We start from the raw sequence: 18,238 nt of genomic DNA on the forward strand, positions 1-18,238 counted from the left end.
CAAACACGTTATCCCGCTCCACCATGACACCTCTGGGGCTTTGCTTAAACAAATGCATTGTCTGTTTCAGAGAAAAGATAAAATCGGTCTAAGAGATGTCTATCAGCAGTGACTTCTCCACCTTTTTGGGTGGGAGTGGAATAAGCAGTGGAAGCTGATATGTCTCTCAGAAATCAAAATCAACACTCAGAGCTAAATGAGGGGGGAAAAAACTTGCAAATTAAATTCACCTGTCAATCCACATCTGTTTGATCCTGTCTCACTGTCAGTCTACATCAAGATTCCTCACCACAACATTATCTGAGGACTACAAAAGGGGCATGCTCACTGCGTTCAGACGTGTTAGTCTGCCTTCAGCCAGCTGTAAAGTGCAAAGAAAGATTTGGTTCTCTGTTTTGAAAGGATGCACGCACACACACATACAAGAAAAATCAAAATTACGACTGCCTCAAAACAATGTTCTGAAATGTATGAAAGCCTATTATAAACTTAGTAACATGTTTTTATCTGTCACTCCTGACCTCCATTTGCCCCCATTGCCTCCCATGTCTTCCTGTCTCCTCAGATGTTGCTGCCTTGTCCCATGTGATTCACAAAACTATAGGTTTCGGCAGTGAGGTTTACAAAAACAATGTAACTCTTTGTGTCCTACATGAATTATTTCATATTCCCTCCCTTCAAGGTACAGTAACAATCTCATTATATAGTGAAAATGACAACTGGCACATACTTTCAATACATGAGCACCCCAGTTTTGCCGTTATAAAGTCAACCTCGTTGTGAAGCGAGATCCCTCCTTGCGGTTTTTGATGGAAGGCCATAAAATATTAATTTCACAACAGCTGTCTGGGGCGCTCCGTTATTTGACATGGGCTGTCAGCCTTCTAATAATCTTCCTGGGTTTTGTCTCATTTGTGTGTCCCCATCGAGGTGCCTGTAATCTCCTTCATTATTAATCTCAGCGAGCAGAAATGTCATGCCGGCAGCCTCGGTGCACACTCGGCATCATTTAATTCTTGTTTACCAGCCTTCCTCTTTCGCCCCAGTGAAGCCGCCTGCTACCGCCACAGCAGCGTGCTTCCCCCTAAAGAATAGTCTTTTCATTCTGTCAGGAGACAGAGAATTTGCATTGAGATCTATAGTCGTCTCCCTGCCACACGCCCCTCTTATCATTCCCCTAATGGATCACAACAGCCATTGTGTCTTGCGTCTGTGTGTGTGAGCGTGTGTGTGGCAACCGTTTGTGTGAAGGTACCTTCAGAGCCCCTTGAGGAAATTTTCTAAGCTGATTTTACCCTCTTGTTGCATGTCCTACTTCCCAATCTCTTTTCCAGATCCCCAGACTCTCGCAGCTTTAATGTGACATCACAGGGTTGTGTACCTGGCCGGGACCCCCGGTTGGAGTGAATACAGATGGAGCTTGGCTGTTTGTCTGTGGTCTTTGTGTGATTTATCTGGGTATTACGAATGGAGGCTGAGGAAAAAAACTGGAGCAGAAGGTGACTGATGGAGATAAAGGGTTTAAATAAGGAATAAAACTGTGCGCTGCTGGATTTGAGCCTAGTTTTAGCCTCCATTAAAAGAACATTTTTATATTTCCAAATATGTTGATGTAAACAGGTTTTTCTCTGGTGTCTGCCACTTATGTTGTCGTTCGCATTTAAAGCTGGATTAATCAATACTAACAATGGCTCAAATTACCAATTGTGATGCGAAAGAGGTGAGGAATTTAGAGAATTGTCACGGCCTGCAGCTGTACTGTCTTCATCACTCACCACTCTCAATGACGTGGTTTCTAATCGCAGCTGTTTTCACTGAAAAGCTCTTCACTCCCACAGTGTGCAACATGACCAGCACCAAACAGCAAACAAAGTCAACTATTAGGAAACCACTGAATATCGGTCTGACGACAATAAGCTTCCAGGAGCAATGGCCAATATTTCAGCAGATCTGGAGTAGCAAGCAGATATCAGGGTCAACTCTGACTACTTGGACTACAAACGGACACCAGAAGGCCTCTGACACCAAACTCTTGTCCCATAGCCTGCAGATTCTGCATACATATGCATATTCATGTTTATACATGGCACTCTAGGCTATTGTAGGCACAATTATATACGCAACTCTATTCTATACAATATATGTAGGAGAGGGTCCCTGCTCTGTCTCTCTTTCAGCTAAGTTGTCCTTGATCTGAAAAACATTGAAAAAGAGACCCCTGGCCTATATACTGTACATGTTTTGGATACCAACTACAACAGTTGAAAAGACATATTCATTTTTTTTTTTTTTGCTTATCTGTTTATTTATTCATATTTTCTGTGTGCACCATAACTGCCAGAAATGATTCACTGTTATCATACTTCTCCACCACAACCAGACACCTGAGCTCTTACTGACAACCACAATTACCTCATTTCCTCATTTGTTGAAATTTGGCTGCTGAGGAATTTATTGCTCCATGCTGCCCATCAATATCCAATTACATGCTAGCTGTAGCTGTATGTTTTGCCTAAATCGGTCCTTGGATGAAAGTACGACAACACAGGTGGTCGAGGTTTGAACCCAGATTTAGGATTAAGACAGCAAGGCTCTTCTGGAGGTCCTGGAGGGGCTGAAATCTGAGGTTGAGCATGTCTCTGAGAGTTCATGTGTGTACCACAGAGGCCCTGGCAGTTCACTGGGCCTGTATATTAGCACTCACCAGCTGTTCTTTCCTCTATGCCAACTCCTCTTTTGTTTGCTGACAGGCTCATTGGCAGCTGCATGTGGGATGGGGAAAGGCACCTGTCAGAATTATACATGGGCCACAGCAGCTCGACAAACAACCTCACAACAGATGGAGAATGCGGAAAAATGTGGCCTGTGTGTATCGAATCTCTTACTTTGAAATGAATTCTGCAGGCGCAGCATTGGCACGTGCCACATGGATCTGGGAGATGAAGTTTGCACAGCGGGTCAATGAGGTTGTTGTTACGGACAGATTCTACTGCACGCCATTACTGATACTCAAGAATCTCTCCCAGATTATTTTACTTTAACAACATGCCTACAGTACCGGAGCTCAAAAGTGTGATGCCACTCTCGCCCCAAAAAGTACACTCTCATCATCTATCCCTGAAATGACGCTCTGCGCACTGCGGTTGCCTGCAAAGACAGCAGTGTTGGCAGCACTGCATGGAGGTCCCCAAGGGCCGCCAGCAGACAATAACCATATATTTTTAGGTTTATAAAATGTACCCGAATTCAACAATATGTAGGATATTACTACACACATTCCTGTTATCTTAAGTCGCAACATCTGTTGTGACAGCAGATACTGTATTGACTCATGCCTATGATGTTGCTATGATGCTTTACTGTCCAAGGGATGCGGCGTGTTGAAAAAATATTTTTACCAGCAGCAGCCATCGCCTGTGCATATATCTCACGCAAGACTTTTTTGTTCTTGGTCTCAATGGGTGATAGGAAAACATAAAAACTCTTCTCAGAAAGAAAGAGAATCAACATATTTCTCGAAATGCTTAACTATTGCTGATCTACATTTTTAAAGGATTATCACATATCAAAATCATATATCATTTCATTTACTTGATACTGGGTAGATGATTTTGGTGCTCTCTATACTCAAGATGTGACATTTGTATATTGTTTTGCATGGACTGTATATCAGCTAAAGACACATATACAGTCTATGGTTTTGTCAACTAAGTTTTCAGATTTGGGATTTTGTTTGTTTCATTTTCAGGAACATTTTTACTAAGTATAATCATAATTACAACCATATGACATCAAACATGGGTTTAAAACTAGAACTGACCCTTTGCTAAGCCCCACCCCTTTGTGATGGTCCGACAAGCTTTCAGAGCTAGCATGGAGCCCACACTGTAACTAACTGCACTACCTGGGGAAATATTAGCATATTTTTTGGAACAATGAAACCGACTCAGCAGCAACAACAGGTTAAAAAGACAAAGATATTTAGAAGCTAAAGTCGAACTATAGGCTACAGATCACAGTGTAAAAGTGAACCACCACATCACTGCTGATTGCCACACAAGACAATGAATAGAAAGGGAAGCTTTGCTGATATTGAACCAGTTGTGTGGCATCGCAGTGTGTGCAGATGAACAGTGTTTGGCTTCACCCTCGTACCGCTGCCAGCACCCGGACCTCTGCCTCTGGATGGGCATACAGTGCTCATCTACGCACACTGTGATGACACACAGCTGGTTGAATATCAGCAAAGTTTCCCTGCTTCCCTTCACTGGTTCCTGTACAGCAGGGTCGGTCTTTTTTTCACTGTTATAATCATTAAAAAGCAAAAGCAGCGTGTGTATACATTCAGTAGGCTATATCTTCAGTAGCTAGCTAGCTAACCCTACACTTTTCAGGGTTTGATTTTGGTTTTGGAACAGGGAAGAAACGTATATCTTTTTCCAACCTCTCCAGGTAACGAGTATCATTAATACACGACGTGGCCCAGGCACAACATTTAGCTCACAATCCACAAAACCAGCCTGAAAATGAAGGAAATCTGAAATGACTGAGTCAATGTATCACAGCTGTGTTGTTGTCGGACCCTGGTCTGAGCCGGCCCAATGCTTCGCAATGATTGGTCAGCCTGCATCCTGGGGCAGGACTTAGGGAAGGGTCAATTAGTGGAGAAAATATATTGCTAAATTGTAAATCAATCAACATACCTGGATCACAAAAAGTGACAAAAATCTGTTCTCCCAACATATGAGACATCTGTGTGCGAGTCCTTTTCCGCTTTTTGACTTTCATCTGACTACCGCACCAGAATTAAGAAGATTTTGGACTGATGTTAAGTGCGCAATTCTTTTCTTGCTCATTACTCCCAACATATGAAACATTTGTATGATAACAAAATACTGCGGCTCTCTTATCTTTCAGCTCACATTTTTCTTTATTCAACCATGATTAGTTCATGCAAGTCTGGTCATGCACAACACAACAGGTGACCATCAAGTGACGTAAAACAATCTTCAGTCATGTATGATGCTCCAACATTTAATTTAGAAATATTAAATTGTTCCTGTGTCTACACTGCTGCATGCTGTTGCTTACTGCCTGTACATCCACACACTGCTGTTACTCTTTATGCTGCTTACTCCCATATACAGCTGTATTCATTTCTCCCTCTCCCTGCAGCCTGCAGCCTCCTCCTGTCTGGTTTCTTATTAACCATACTATCGCTGCATCTCTTCTGCAGTATGTATATTCCATATCTCAATGATATGTGACTGCAGGGCTCTGTTTTGAAAATCTCTGGGGAGTTCAGTCACAGTCTTCATGAATCTTTGAATCCTGCTTGGCTTAATATCGGGAGCAACGCAGAGAACAGAACCTGTGCCACCAAATGAAATTGTATTAGCATTCATAGTTGGTGATTTAATTTTGAGAGGGGTGTTCCTGACTGACAGGTTCTTTTCATTTGGTTTAGCATTGTAAATTCAGTCAAATATGCAGATCAGATTTGAAATGTGAATCAACCAAAACTGGTAATTTGTGCGCCTAACTTTATAATTTGTTCAAACAAATTAACACATGCCCACAATTTAATAAAATGTTTTTGGTCTTAATTTATACAGCACGTTTCAAATATGATTTCAACCACTTGCCGATAGTTGATTTTTCCTCATTGCATTAATTAATTTTGTTTATAATTAACCTGCTATTTTGTTGAATAAATGCATAATTAAATAAGGCTTTTTAAAAAGGTATAATGGATCAGGATTTGTTAATCAAGCTTTACCTCAGGTAAAAAGCTCAGAGGAGGAGTTATTAAGACACTGCCTGCTGACAACGCTTGTGATATAAAGTGGTGCTGTCAGTACGAAACAGTACACAAGGATAATCAGAACTCCATCAACATGCTGATCTGAGTGATGTTACATACTGTGAACACTTCTACAACACCACAACTCAGAGAGAGTGTACTAACGCACTTATTTACACATGAAAGACATTCAACTTGCAAGTTTTATATGTGTACGTGTAAAAACAATAACGTGTGGGAGTGCAAATTGATGCTTAGTTTCCACAAAATGGTTCATAAAGTGTGTAAACCTGTCATAATGAGTAATACCAGAGGAGCTTTAACATAATTAATTTGTGATTTGTAACCTGTAATTACAATTAAATGCTCTCTATTCTTACCATTTACATCATCTAGACCTCGGGTGTTATTTTACTTCATGGGCCACATTAAATCCAATTTGATCTTAAGTGGGCTGGACCAGATAAACCATTGCAAAATAACCTACCAACAACAACACTTCCAAATGTTTCCCTCTCTTTTAGTGTAAAGAAATACAAGGACATTCTGAAAACATGCATCCATTTACAAAACAGATGAAAAATAAGTGCAACTTCAACAATATGTCAATTTTTTTCCACAGTCAGCCAGCCTACTGCTCACTGTCATACTAGGGCCGGGCATTACGGACAAAAATTAATATCTTGGTATTTTCAGGCTGAAAGGCAATACATGATACATATCTTGGTAGTTGGGTTTTTTTTTTTCATAAAATGGGTGACATGTTTATCTGCAAGTCAAAGCAATATTTGAGATGCCACAAGCACTTTTATAAAAACAGACTGATCAAAATAAAATGCAGAGACAGGGATTTTTTTCCTGTTTGAAAATACAAATAAAAATTTGAAAATACACAGCTACACAACATGTAAATGAAAAATTACATAAAATAAATAGCACGGCTGCACATTAACTTTGTGCACATAGCACTGGAGCTACAGAGGTTCAAAAGTTCACAGCACAGGCCACAAAACTATAACATGAGTATGAAAACTATCAAGTAGGCCTGAATCCATTGTTGTTTGAAACAGGGAAGCAGTATTATATACATCTTGTATATGAAATGTCTGTGTTATCGCTGCATTTTATAAACACATCTATCACCTGCATCCAAGCACTGCCTCAATGTCACAAATTGGACTACAACTACCACGAAGAACGGCGCTGCGTGTGTCCACCTCACACACTACTAGCAAACAAACGCTCACGTGACACAATCAAGCAGCTCTGTCTCCCACACACGCAGCACAACACCATGTTGCACATGTGCCACTGCAGTCATTTCATTTATCTCAGACTGATCTAGCGTAGCATGTGCAACACATAGACTAATGTCGCACTGTAGACTAATTAACAGACACATTAAACAGAGTAGCAGCACTGTGTGTCTTAGTGTTGCTGGAGAACTTGCAAGTGAGTGAGTGGGGCGGATATATCGTACTCAGTCGTTATATCACCCAGCTATATGTCGTACATGTGCATTTTTTCATACTTTTCCACTCCTATGTGGTAATGCTTGCATCATTACACCAAACTCAACCGGTCAGTCCACTGGACTGGACCGGTTCTGGCTCGCATCCCGAAAGTTTGACACTCCGGATCTAGACCTTAAGGTGACTTCCCGGGAGGCATTAGAGTTATAAATTCAGCTCATAGCCACAGAGAAAATGTAACGAGTGTCTAGTTATCCATCGCTATCACATAAGCGTGTTTTCACAAAATAACAGGCAAACTTGTATCCATGTCTCTATTCCTGAATTCCCTTTCTGATATCGAAAAGAATGAGCTTCTCTGTGTATTTACAACACATTTTGTTGCTCTTCCATTTGCACCTCATAGCTCAATAAAGGGCATCGATGCATCTTTGGGTTTTAACAGATAAATAAACCTTGCATGGAGCACTGATAATGAAGTTCTCATTATTCCTCATGTCAGTCTCTGTGAAAATGATACCAAGAAACCGCCGTGTGGGTAGGCCTCTTACAACAACATTATCCCATTAGAAGCCTCTGAACTGGGTTTGTTGACTATGGATGAAAGAGAAATATTAAGCTCCTCATGAATAGGTCTGCCACTATTTTAACTGACTGCAAGACAGCTGAGCAATACCTCTTACACAAAGAATAAGCAAGGGAATGAAGAAATGCAGCAAATAATGAATGTAGTGAAATTGTCTGGGATAATGAGCCTTTTGATGGTGGGATACGCTATCATTTGTTGTCAGCCGTGGCCCTCAGACAGAGGCACTATTCAAAGATATCATCATTTCATTCAACCTGTCTATTCATATTCAGAAGACCCAGGAGGCGAGGAGAGCAGGGAACATGTGTATGAAGCAGAATATGCAGGAGCGCCTTTGTCTGTAAGAAGCAAATCTTTTTCAAATGCATTCCCTGTCAAATGACTCTGATATCAGAATGTAATGAGACAGATAGGCAATGCAATAAAGCTCAGACAATAACCAAGTCACATCTGACATCCAGGTAGGTGCGCTTAAGTAAATATGGTAATATGAAGGATCTGATAATCTAAGACCTGCAAAACAACAATCTCTCTCTGCTTTGATATCAGAGCGCATTGGAGGAGCCATGCATCAGATGAAACGAGCAGAGCAGAGTGCTGGCCTATAAACTGAGTGGTAATCCTTCGAAAGGTTGCACTGATGATTCCACTGTGAGCCTCGCAGATGGTCTGCTACTCACCATCCCTGTGACGCCTACAGAAATACGAGCAGCTAATGAAAATGAATGGCCAGGTCCAGGCGACTTGATTGCCAGAGCTGCTTTCATCAATACATCTAATGAAGGAGTCACACCTCCAAGTGGGACAGAGTGGACCCGTGATATAGAAACAATGAAAGAGTTTTTATCTGATCTGCAGCACTATAAACTACTTCTGTTTTCAGACACGGCGAAGCAGTTTATCTACACCAGAGGAGCGCGATGAGTCATACGGGACTCCAGTAAAGCCGCTCAATATGAATTAAAGAGTGGGTTGAGTCACAAAGTTTGAACATTTCACTGAAATTTCCTGCCTCACAACACATCTAATCTCCCAACTGCAGTAAAAACATGGCAATTATGTATAAATTGTTTTTTAATTCATATCCAGTAGCAGACCTTCATAAAAATTAATTGGATTGATTTAATTTAAACTATGTGTCTATTATCCTACCCTACGGGCAAAATATTTCAGTGGAGTCATTCAGGCTTTGGATCTGCTGAACATTTGCTCGAGTGTTTACAACTGGAGGCTCTGCCAGCTAAGACGCCTGCTTCCGTGGCCTTCTACAGAGATCTTACTTAGGCTAAAACATAGAGGCTGGATTAGCTCATTCCATGGAAAGCTCATTCACTTATTTTAGTATGGAAGCACAATCTAAATGCAAATTGCTAGCTGATTTTGTTGTACCTCTGTCCTTGGGCATTATGAGGTGAACTTAATGGGTTAAAGGTTGTTTTATTGCCAAGGGGAGTAATTGGAGTCCTCCCTGTTGTTCTGATAAGTCAGAAGCAAGCATCTAAATGATCATGAACCCCTTCTTACGTGGTCTAAGTGATCATTGGTGTGATCCAACAATACTAGGCAAGCACAGCTGCTGTGATGCACCAAGCAGCAGGCATACAAGAATGACTATATTTTACACAGTGCTTGCCGATTTAATCCTTAGTCCGTCTTTTTGGGCAAAATATGACAGGAGTTTTTCACCATGACAAAAGCCATTACATGCACACTCTATGGACAACCTTGTTACTGTTCGCCATTTAGCAGACATTGTTATATTTGGGATATATGGCACATATTGTCAGGACATATAATCATAGTGGGACTGGCCTCAGATGGACACAAATCCTTCTCTCCGGCTGTACTGATGCCATGCTCTGCCCATAAGGATAAACAGGCCCTCATTACGGTAAATACTGACACAATTGTCAAGCTGTCTGAAAACAACCACAGCAATTTCTCCTGACCAAATTGGAATTCAGTTACCAGACATAATAACTGGGAATAATGGTGGTGACTGAGAGATAAACTTCACATCATTAGTCCTGCATTCAGTGGAAATATGAACTACTACTTGTTTTTGAATTCAGATGCCACATTAGGGTGAAATCAGAAATCACATTTTTGTTTAAAGGGACAGTTTGGCTCAAATCAAAAATACATATTTTTCTATTATATTAATCTAGATTGTTTGCTGAGTGTTGGAGATATCGGCCGTAGGGATGCCTGCCTTTTCTCAAATATAATAGAGCTAGATGGCACTTGAATTGTGGTGCCAAAAAAAAAAAAAAAAAACATTTGAAAAGCTCGACAGCAATGTCTCTTTCCAGAAATAATCACCTGGCTACTCAAGATAATCCACAGACCTTGTTGTAAGTAGTTTCACGTAGGAACTATTTTCTCTCTACCGAACTACAACTGCCAGCAGCATCGCCGCACAGAAGGAAGTGTGCATCAACTCATGGACGACAGACTCATGCTCTTGACAGTGCATATATAAACATTAATGGCGTCCTCCTCAGCTGAGCTCTAATGTTAGATAGCACAATGGCGCTATGTGATACGGTTGGCAGGTGTAGTTTGGTAGAGAGAAAATAGTTCCTACATTAAACTGCTCACACCAAGCTCTGTGGATTATCTTGAGTTAACAGAGTCATGATTTCTGGAAAGAGACATTGCTGCTGAGTTATTTAAATGTATGTGTTTGGCGTGTTAAGCACCACAAGCTGAGTGTCATCTAGTTCTATTATATTCAAGAGAAGGCAGACATCTCTACGGCTGATATCTCCAACATTCAGCAACTCAACCAAAACCATATAGATTGATAAATAGCACTACATGTAAGAGAAAACACTGTCCCTTTAAGAACATGTAATGATGGTTAAATAAATGTTAAATAAACAGAAAAAATAAATATAATTCAAAAAATGTATGATCATTTTCTCACTGAAACCTGATTTATGGATGAGCACATGACACTTTTGAAGAATGTCACTCAGCAGAAATCAGTTGCCAGTTTATTAGGTACACCTCGCTAAGACTATTGCACTCCGATATAACAGTTCTGATTCAAATTTATGGTCATTTTGGAGGATGTAGTTTGTGGTGCTGTTGAAGTGCTTTACACAGAGGTGTTTCAGATATGTCGCCAACCCTCATCGATATAAATGGAGTGGAGAAAATAACAGAAACACCTAGCATAACGTAATATAACTCCGCAGCATCACAAACAACACCCTCCAAAATGACCATACACTTGAAACAAGACCTCTTTAAAATAGTGCCATTAAAACCGTATTATGGCCTTCATGAAGATAGGATTTATTGCAGGACTGTTGTATAAGGCTGCATTAGTTTTATTTAGATGTGAACTTAAACAACTGGAATCAGTAATGCCTGAGATGTCACCACACACCAGCAAAAAATCCAGAATCAGCAACAAGTCTTTTGTGACCAGAGGACACAAGGATGAGTGGCAATGCGATCAAGTGAGAAAAAATTGTTATGGAGGAGAATTTGGCTGTGCTACAGTATAGGGCAGTTAATTTTACCGCCTGGCGAGATGAAAGAGTGGTCTCTTTCTGCAAGTGCTTCACTCTAAATTTGTAGCTATTCAGGGGACTTGGAAAAGCTGCTTTGGGGAGTTGCTGAGGACAGAAAATATTGGATAACTGTTACACCTGGATGAAAGACATACATGACTTACTGCTGAGATGAATTGCTATGTGAAGAGGTTGGAGTGGGACTTTGAGCTTGAGATGCTCATTTGTTCAAAAGAACTTACTGTCAAAGGGAAACACTCAAAACCTGTGTGTGATTACTGTATATTCATGTTTGCTCATCTGTCCATTATCCACAGTTTCCTTTCATTTTCGAGTAAAATGGCTCCATAAAATGAGTTTCCTGTCTCATCTGAGCGTGTCTGTTGTTGGTGAGAGTAGTTGTCATGACTCACTCAAGTTAATTACCTTTCCAATCAATATGAGGCTTTAACCTTTAGTGACCTCCATGTTGTTGTGATTCCATTTACGTTAAACTCTGGGGAATATAAACTTATCTAAGGAAGAGGGTAATTACTGTTCTCAATATGGAGAAAATTGATTTCCTCTACCACTGAAGTGTTCTGTCTAATTAATCCACAGCACAGGCAAAAGGCTAAATATTCAACAACTGTAGTTTATCTGCTCAAAGGAAATGTATTAACGTGCCTCTGAATAAAATGCTTTCATTTGTCACTTTTCAGAAACTAACAAAATGACACAAATACCTCAACCATCTTCACGATCTTCATACTTAAATCTAAACATTGTCAGTTAATCTTCAACAAAATACTGGAAGCACCCTGATCAAAATTTCTGTTTCCCTTTCCTCTGAGTTTTCCCAGTTTTCTAGGATGAATAAAACCCAAAGGTACATTAATATCAATCGCAGTTAATCTCCACTGATCGAATGAAATTAACTTTTAGAGAGGTGGATCAGGTGTTCAAAGCATCAGTTCAACAGCATCTCAAAGCTTGATGATTGGTTCTCTGATTAATTCCTCTTTCCCAAATCCCGCCAGAATACGTATTCTGACTTAATGTAGAAATGTATATTAGGAAGTGAATTATGGTGGTAAAGTCTGAAGTGTTGATTCTATTAAAATGAAGGACTAATGTTAAAACTTAAACAGTACTGGTGCACGCTGAAAAAGTCAACAGAATCTGTGTAGAAAAAAATGCCAAAGAGCTGCCAAAGGTGAGAAAAGTCAAATAGAAACTTAATATCTAAGCAGATAGGTGCTACCAATTACATGCACACATGGATGGGTTATTAAACAGGCCTACTGGGCACAGGCCCCGGGCCCCCCCTGGCCTTCAACTGCCAAATGTCACTGAAATTAACATGTGCCAACCAGGAAGAGACTCTAAATGACCATGAAAAGATGCAAAAGAACTGCTAAGACACACAAAATCACTACAAACAGGCAAAACAACCACATAGAGACACAAAACGAAACACAAATCTACCACAAAGTCTGTGTGTCTTAAGGTGGTAGGGCTGTATGTTTGCCCAGGGGCCCACTGTCTCATAGTCTTGCACCCAGCGAGACTTAGAGCAGGTGCATCAGACCAGATCTGAAGACCGAAACATCCTAAATAAATTGCGTACACACGTTTTTGTCCTTTCATAAATTAAAAAGACTGTAATTAAGCAAATATTTGAGTCATGTATCAAATACATGACTTACACATGCTTATCAAAACATCAGTTTGACAGCATCTCAATTCAGCTCTCTGAGTTTAGAAAGCTTGGTTATTGTTTCGCTGATTAATTCCTCTTTCCCAGCTCCCCTCAGAATATGTATTCTGACATCATGCACACATGTATATTAGTAAGTGTATTACTGTGGTAAAGACTTATGTGTCGACTGTATTAACAGGAAGGTATAATGTCAGAAAATTCAAAAAGGGTATCAGTGCACTGACAGAGTACACAGACCTTGTGTAGAAAAAAAATGTTGAGGAGCTGTCAAAGAACTCACAAAAGGTGAGGGAAAAAGTCAAATAAAAATTGGACAAACTTGGCGGGTTACTTCCACAAAGTTCATGCACATATGGATGTATTATTTAACGGGCCTACCGGGCACAGGTCCAGGGGCCCGAAGTGTCAGCCACCCTCCAGCCTTCACCTGCGAAATTAACTTGTACAGACCAGGAAGAGACTCTAACATGACCTCGAAAAGATGCAAAGGAACTGCAAATACACACAACATAACTACAAACAGGCAAAACAACCACAAAGAGACACAAAACCTCAAATGATGTTTAATGACTGCAAAGAGATGCAGAAGCTCCACAAAGTCTGTTTGTCTTGCTCTTATGGTGGGGGCAATCTTATAATTCACCCATGCATGTACCCAGAATGAATCATAGTAGGTGCATCAGAGCAGAGGCCTGTACTACGAGGCCAGTTCAACTTACCCAGGATATCTTCTCGTTATTTGGCTTGACTAACCCGTCACATTGGCCGTCTGGATAACAGGTACCACAAAGCTGGTCATCAACTAGTTCAGTCAACTCTGGGTTTTCCTATCCAGCCATGAGCACGTTCATGTGAAAAAGGCGGGGGCGTTAATTACGAGCGACATCACCAGAACAATGAATGAAGTAGGCTACTTCATGTGATATGAGATGAAACAGTACTGAAAGTGTTTGAAGCTCCAAGACAGTAAAATGTCAATGGGATGGGATGTAAATGATACTCCGTAATCTTATACAGGAGAATGTGGAAATACTAAAAGTGCTATCAAATAATTCACCATCAGCCAAGACTAAAATTATTTGAAGGTATCACTGGGCTATATTGACAGACTCATTCACAATACCACAGTCAACAGGTGACTGAACAAATCCCAGACAATTGAGAGCAGGCTCTGTCCCTGCAACTGTGTCTGTGTACTGCAGACAGTGTGCTACAAAACAACAGGTTAAGTGACAAACACCCCATACAACATGACTTCAGTAACATGAACCAGAGAGCAGTGAGGACAGCACACAGACAGGCAGAGAGATATTCACTGTAACTAATGTTATCAGAAAAGCCAGCCAGCAAAACCACACACACTACACAGACAGGCTGTATTTGACTCACCTTATCTGACGTCGAGGCCAATGGCCGGCATGATGGCGATAGTTTGTTTGTGGTAGAACTGCTCTTCATCCATCTTCATCTCCGCTAGCTCACTAGCATTAGCGCTGATTAAAAGGAAGGACTACAGTTAATACTTAAACAGTTTTGGTGCACGCTGAAAAAGTCAACAGAATTTGTGTAGAAAAACATGCCAAAGAGCTGCCAAAGACCTAACCAAAGGTGAGAAAAGTCAAATAGAAATAGAAAATCTCAGCAGATAGGTGCTACAAAGTTCGTGTACACATGGATGGGTTATTAAACAGGCCTACTGGGCACAGGCCCCGGGGTCCCCCTGGCCTTCAACTGCCAAATGTCACTGAAATGAACACGAACCAACCAGGAGGAGACTCTAAATGACCATGGAAAGATGCAAAAGAACTGCTAAGACACACAAAATAACTACAAACAGTCAAAACAACCACATAGAGACACATAACGAGACACAAAACCCACCACAAAGTCTGTGTGTCTTGAGGTGGTAGGGCTGTATCTATTGCATAGCTGTGCCCAGGGGCCCACTGTCTCATAAGTCTTACACCCAGCAAGACTCATAGCAGGTGCATCAGACCACATCTGAGGATCAAAACGTCATAAAAACATTGCATACACACTGTTTCTGCTACTGAAGTAAAGGGTGGAAAAGAAGCCTAGTTAATGACTAATGAGGTCTATCTGACCCAAATGTTGCATTTATAATAACGGGAGCCAATTAAGAGTATGTGGATTATTTTTCTAATAAAATATCATCTTTTATCCTAGTTCTCACGACACAGGTGTCTTGTGTTATTTTGAGCTGTAGTGATAGAATCAGAGCATAAAAATAGTAACACTATCACTGCGGACTAAAATAAACTTTGCATAAGTTAAAATGCTGCTAAAATCATGTATAGTGCTGTAAACAATCTTTGTGTTTGTTAAAAGCTGAGTTTTAAAACCAGTGGAAACAGAGCCTTGGAACAATTAAATTATTCTATTGATCTATGACTTTCGTCCATGGATACTATTTTCTTCAGTGATGTGATTAGTCAGAGGTCGGGGTTTTGACAGGCTGTGTTCCAATACTCTGAACATAACCTGCTCCAGAGCAGGTTAGCTGTTCAGCATAATTTACCATGGTGATTTATCCCAGTAAAAAGAAAACCAGCTTTGTAAACTAAAAACCCAGAGTTTACCCTGAAGTTATCTTGTTAATTCTAAATCCTGACTTCGTAGTACAGGCCTCAGGTCTGAGGACCAAAAGTTCATAAATATATTGAGTACACTTTTCTTTTTCTTTCATAAATTGAAAAATTAAAATAAAAGTGAGCATTTGAGTCCTGTGGCAGCTGTGGCCCATGACCAGAGGAAGGGCTCAGTGGACTGGTTTACAAGCCATGTCAGAGAGGTCACATATCATAGACCATAAAGCTTCTGCCCTAGTGAAGATACAGATCAGTACTGAATACTGAAAAGACTCAACACTAACAACATTCACAGATCTAGAGTATGAACATCAAAGTCACAACATTAAAAAGTATCAATGCATGTAGCCACTAAATACATGACTTTCACACTCTCATCTATATACTTGGCATAAAAAACAGCCTATGACACTCACAGTGACGTATTTTGTCAAGCCAATAAGGGATGCATGATAGTATCGACATGTCACTGGTATTGGCTGATATTGGATTGAAAATGAAATATCAGAATCAGCCAACATGCTTCTTCTTTACTCACACAATGAAGGAATATTACATACACTGAAACGTTTTTTATGTCTCCTTCTGCTGGTGGGCCATGACTATAAGAGTATGCATGCATATTATGATGTTAACTCCACTACAGAAGAGACTTAATCAGCATTAAAATCAGGCTGGGAAAAGTGGATATGTGCATACCTACTGTACAACACACACAATCTGGGACCTTCTCACAGGCATCCAGCAGGCCCTCTGCACAGGCTCATTCACACATACCACACAGTCATCAGGTGACTCAACAGATCCCAGACAATGAAGAGCAGGCTGTGTCCCTGCAACTGTGTACTGCAGACAGTGCGCCACAAAACAACAGGTTCACTAGCAAACACCCCATACAACATGACTTCGGTAACATGAACCAGACAGCAGTGAGGACAGCTCACAGACAGGCAGAGACACATTCACTGTAACTAACGCTATCATAAAAGCAAGCCAGCAAAACCACACACAGACAAGCTGTATCCGACTCACCTTATCTGACGTGGAGGCCCACTTGTGTTGTCATGAAGTCCATATCAATGTCGTCTGAGTCCCTCTGCACCTGTTGCTGCGATGGTGACTCTTTGTTTGTGGTGGCAGAACTCGTCTTCATCCATCTTCATAGCTGCTAGCTAACTAGCATTAGCCCAGCTGGTGTCATTAGCAACGCTGGAAAACAAGCTAACAGTTAGCTAATTCTCGGGTCGCGTGCGTGTGTTGAAGTTAGCTTGTTAACTTGAAAATGGGGACAAAATGGCGGCGACAACAAATTAACTTACCGCGGCTGCTGTATTTGAGTGGTTTAAGTTACTTCAGTTGAAGTAATAAGACGCTGACACCGTTTTTACAATTACAGACCGTACAACTCTACAGGCTGAAATAGCTATCTGTTAACCAGACAACCGGAAACTGGACAATCGGAGCAATGCTAATGACGACAGGTGTTTTCAATTAAGTCATCAAGAAACTGGAAGGTGAGACGCCATCTTGTCTTCACTGGAAGTCTACAGTGACTCTCTCTTTTTTTTTTTTTTTTCTTTTTTTTTCCCACTTTATTTTTGTAATTATTTCTTTCTTTATTGTTATTATTATTTTCATTTTTTTTTTTTTTTTTACCTTTTATTGACAACTTTATGTCTACAGAAGCTTCCTCCAGCACTCAGTGAGGCTCAGTGATATCATGTCTTATATAAAGCTAGAGAAGATTAAATATTCAGTCAAAGGTAAATCAAATAAGTTTTAAAATAAATGACAGTCTTTTTAACATTATTTAACACTCCTCAGTCCCTGTTTCCTAAATAATAATAATAATAATAATAAATATTTGTATAGCACTTATCTAAACAAAGTTACAAAGTGCTTCACAAAGTGCATAATAATAAGACAGTAAAACAATCCTTAGAAATAAAACACAAAAGTTACAAATCACAAAACTACACATCAGGCATTAAAAGGGAAAGCTGTCTTATAAAATTAAAATATGTTTTGAATAATGGACCCCTCCTCCTCCTCCTTTTCTCTTTCTATCTCTTTTTTGTTTCCCTTTTTGTCCTGATTAGTATATTTAAATGCATAAAATGCATTGAGATTCAGAGTACTGCTGATGTTTTATTATTCTTATTCTTATTCTTATGTGATTTTTATTGTTGAATTGACACTGCTTTGTCATGCTATGTGCTATAACCTTTAATAAAAAATAATAATAATAAAAAAATAAGTTGGAGGTGCTTTCCATGATTTCAACAGCTACAGCAAAAATATTTCTGTATGATTATAGAAATAGTAATGTCACAGTACAATCACATATTAATATACACTGGTCACTTTACTATGCAAGCTTGTTGGGACAATCTAATGCATGTGTCTACTTTTATGATGCCTATAATGTTTAGTTTTATTTGTTTGTTTTTTGACAGTCATAGGGGTAGTAATTCAGTTAAGTTATATGTTTTTGCTCTGAGGTCATAGTAAGTGGTGGTGTGCTGGATTGTATAAACAA

The 18,238-nt window shown here is 40.0% G+C and overlaps 1 long non-coding RNA gene across 1 annotated transcript in view; it reads right to left on the bottom strand.

The window, feature by feature from the left end:
• LOC126407845 (uncharacterized) overlaps nucleotides 1-16,898 on the bottom strand; it is a 47,763-nt gene extending 30,865 nt beyond the window's left edge. The window contains exons 1-2 of the long non-coding RNA XR_007571822.1: nucleotides 16,732-16,898; nucleotides 14,480-14,583 (exon numbers count right to left, since the gene is read on the bottom strand). This is a non-coding gene — a long non-coding RNA (uncharacterized LOC126407845). The remainder of the gene's footprint in view (nucleotides 1-14,479; nucleotides 14,584-16,731) is intronic.
• Nucleotides 16,899-18,238: the final 1,340 nt, after the last annotated feature.

The sequence above is a fragment of the Epinephelus moara genome, chromosome 20 (assembly GCF_006386435.1).
Source record: "Epinephelus moara isolate mb chromosome 20, YSFRI_EMoa_1.0, whole genome shotgun sequence".
Lineage (NCBI taxonomy): Eukaryota > Metazoa > Chordata > Actinopteri > Perciformes > Serranidae > Epinephelus > Epinephelus moara.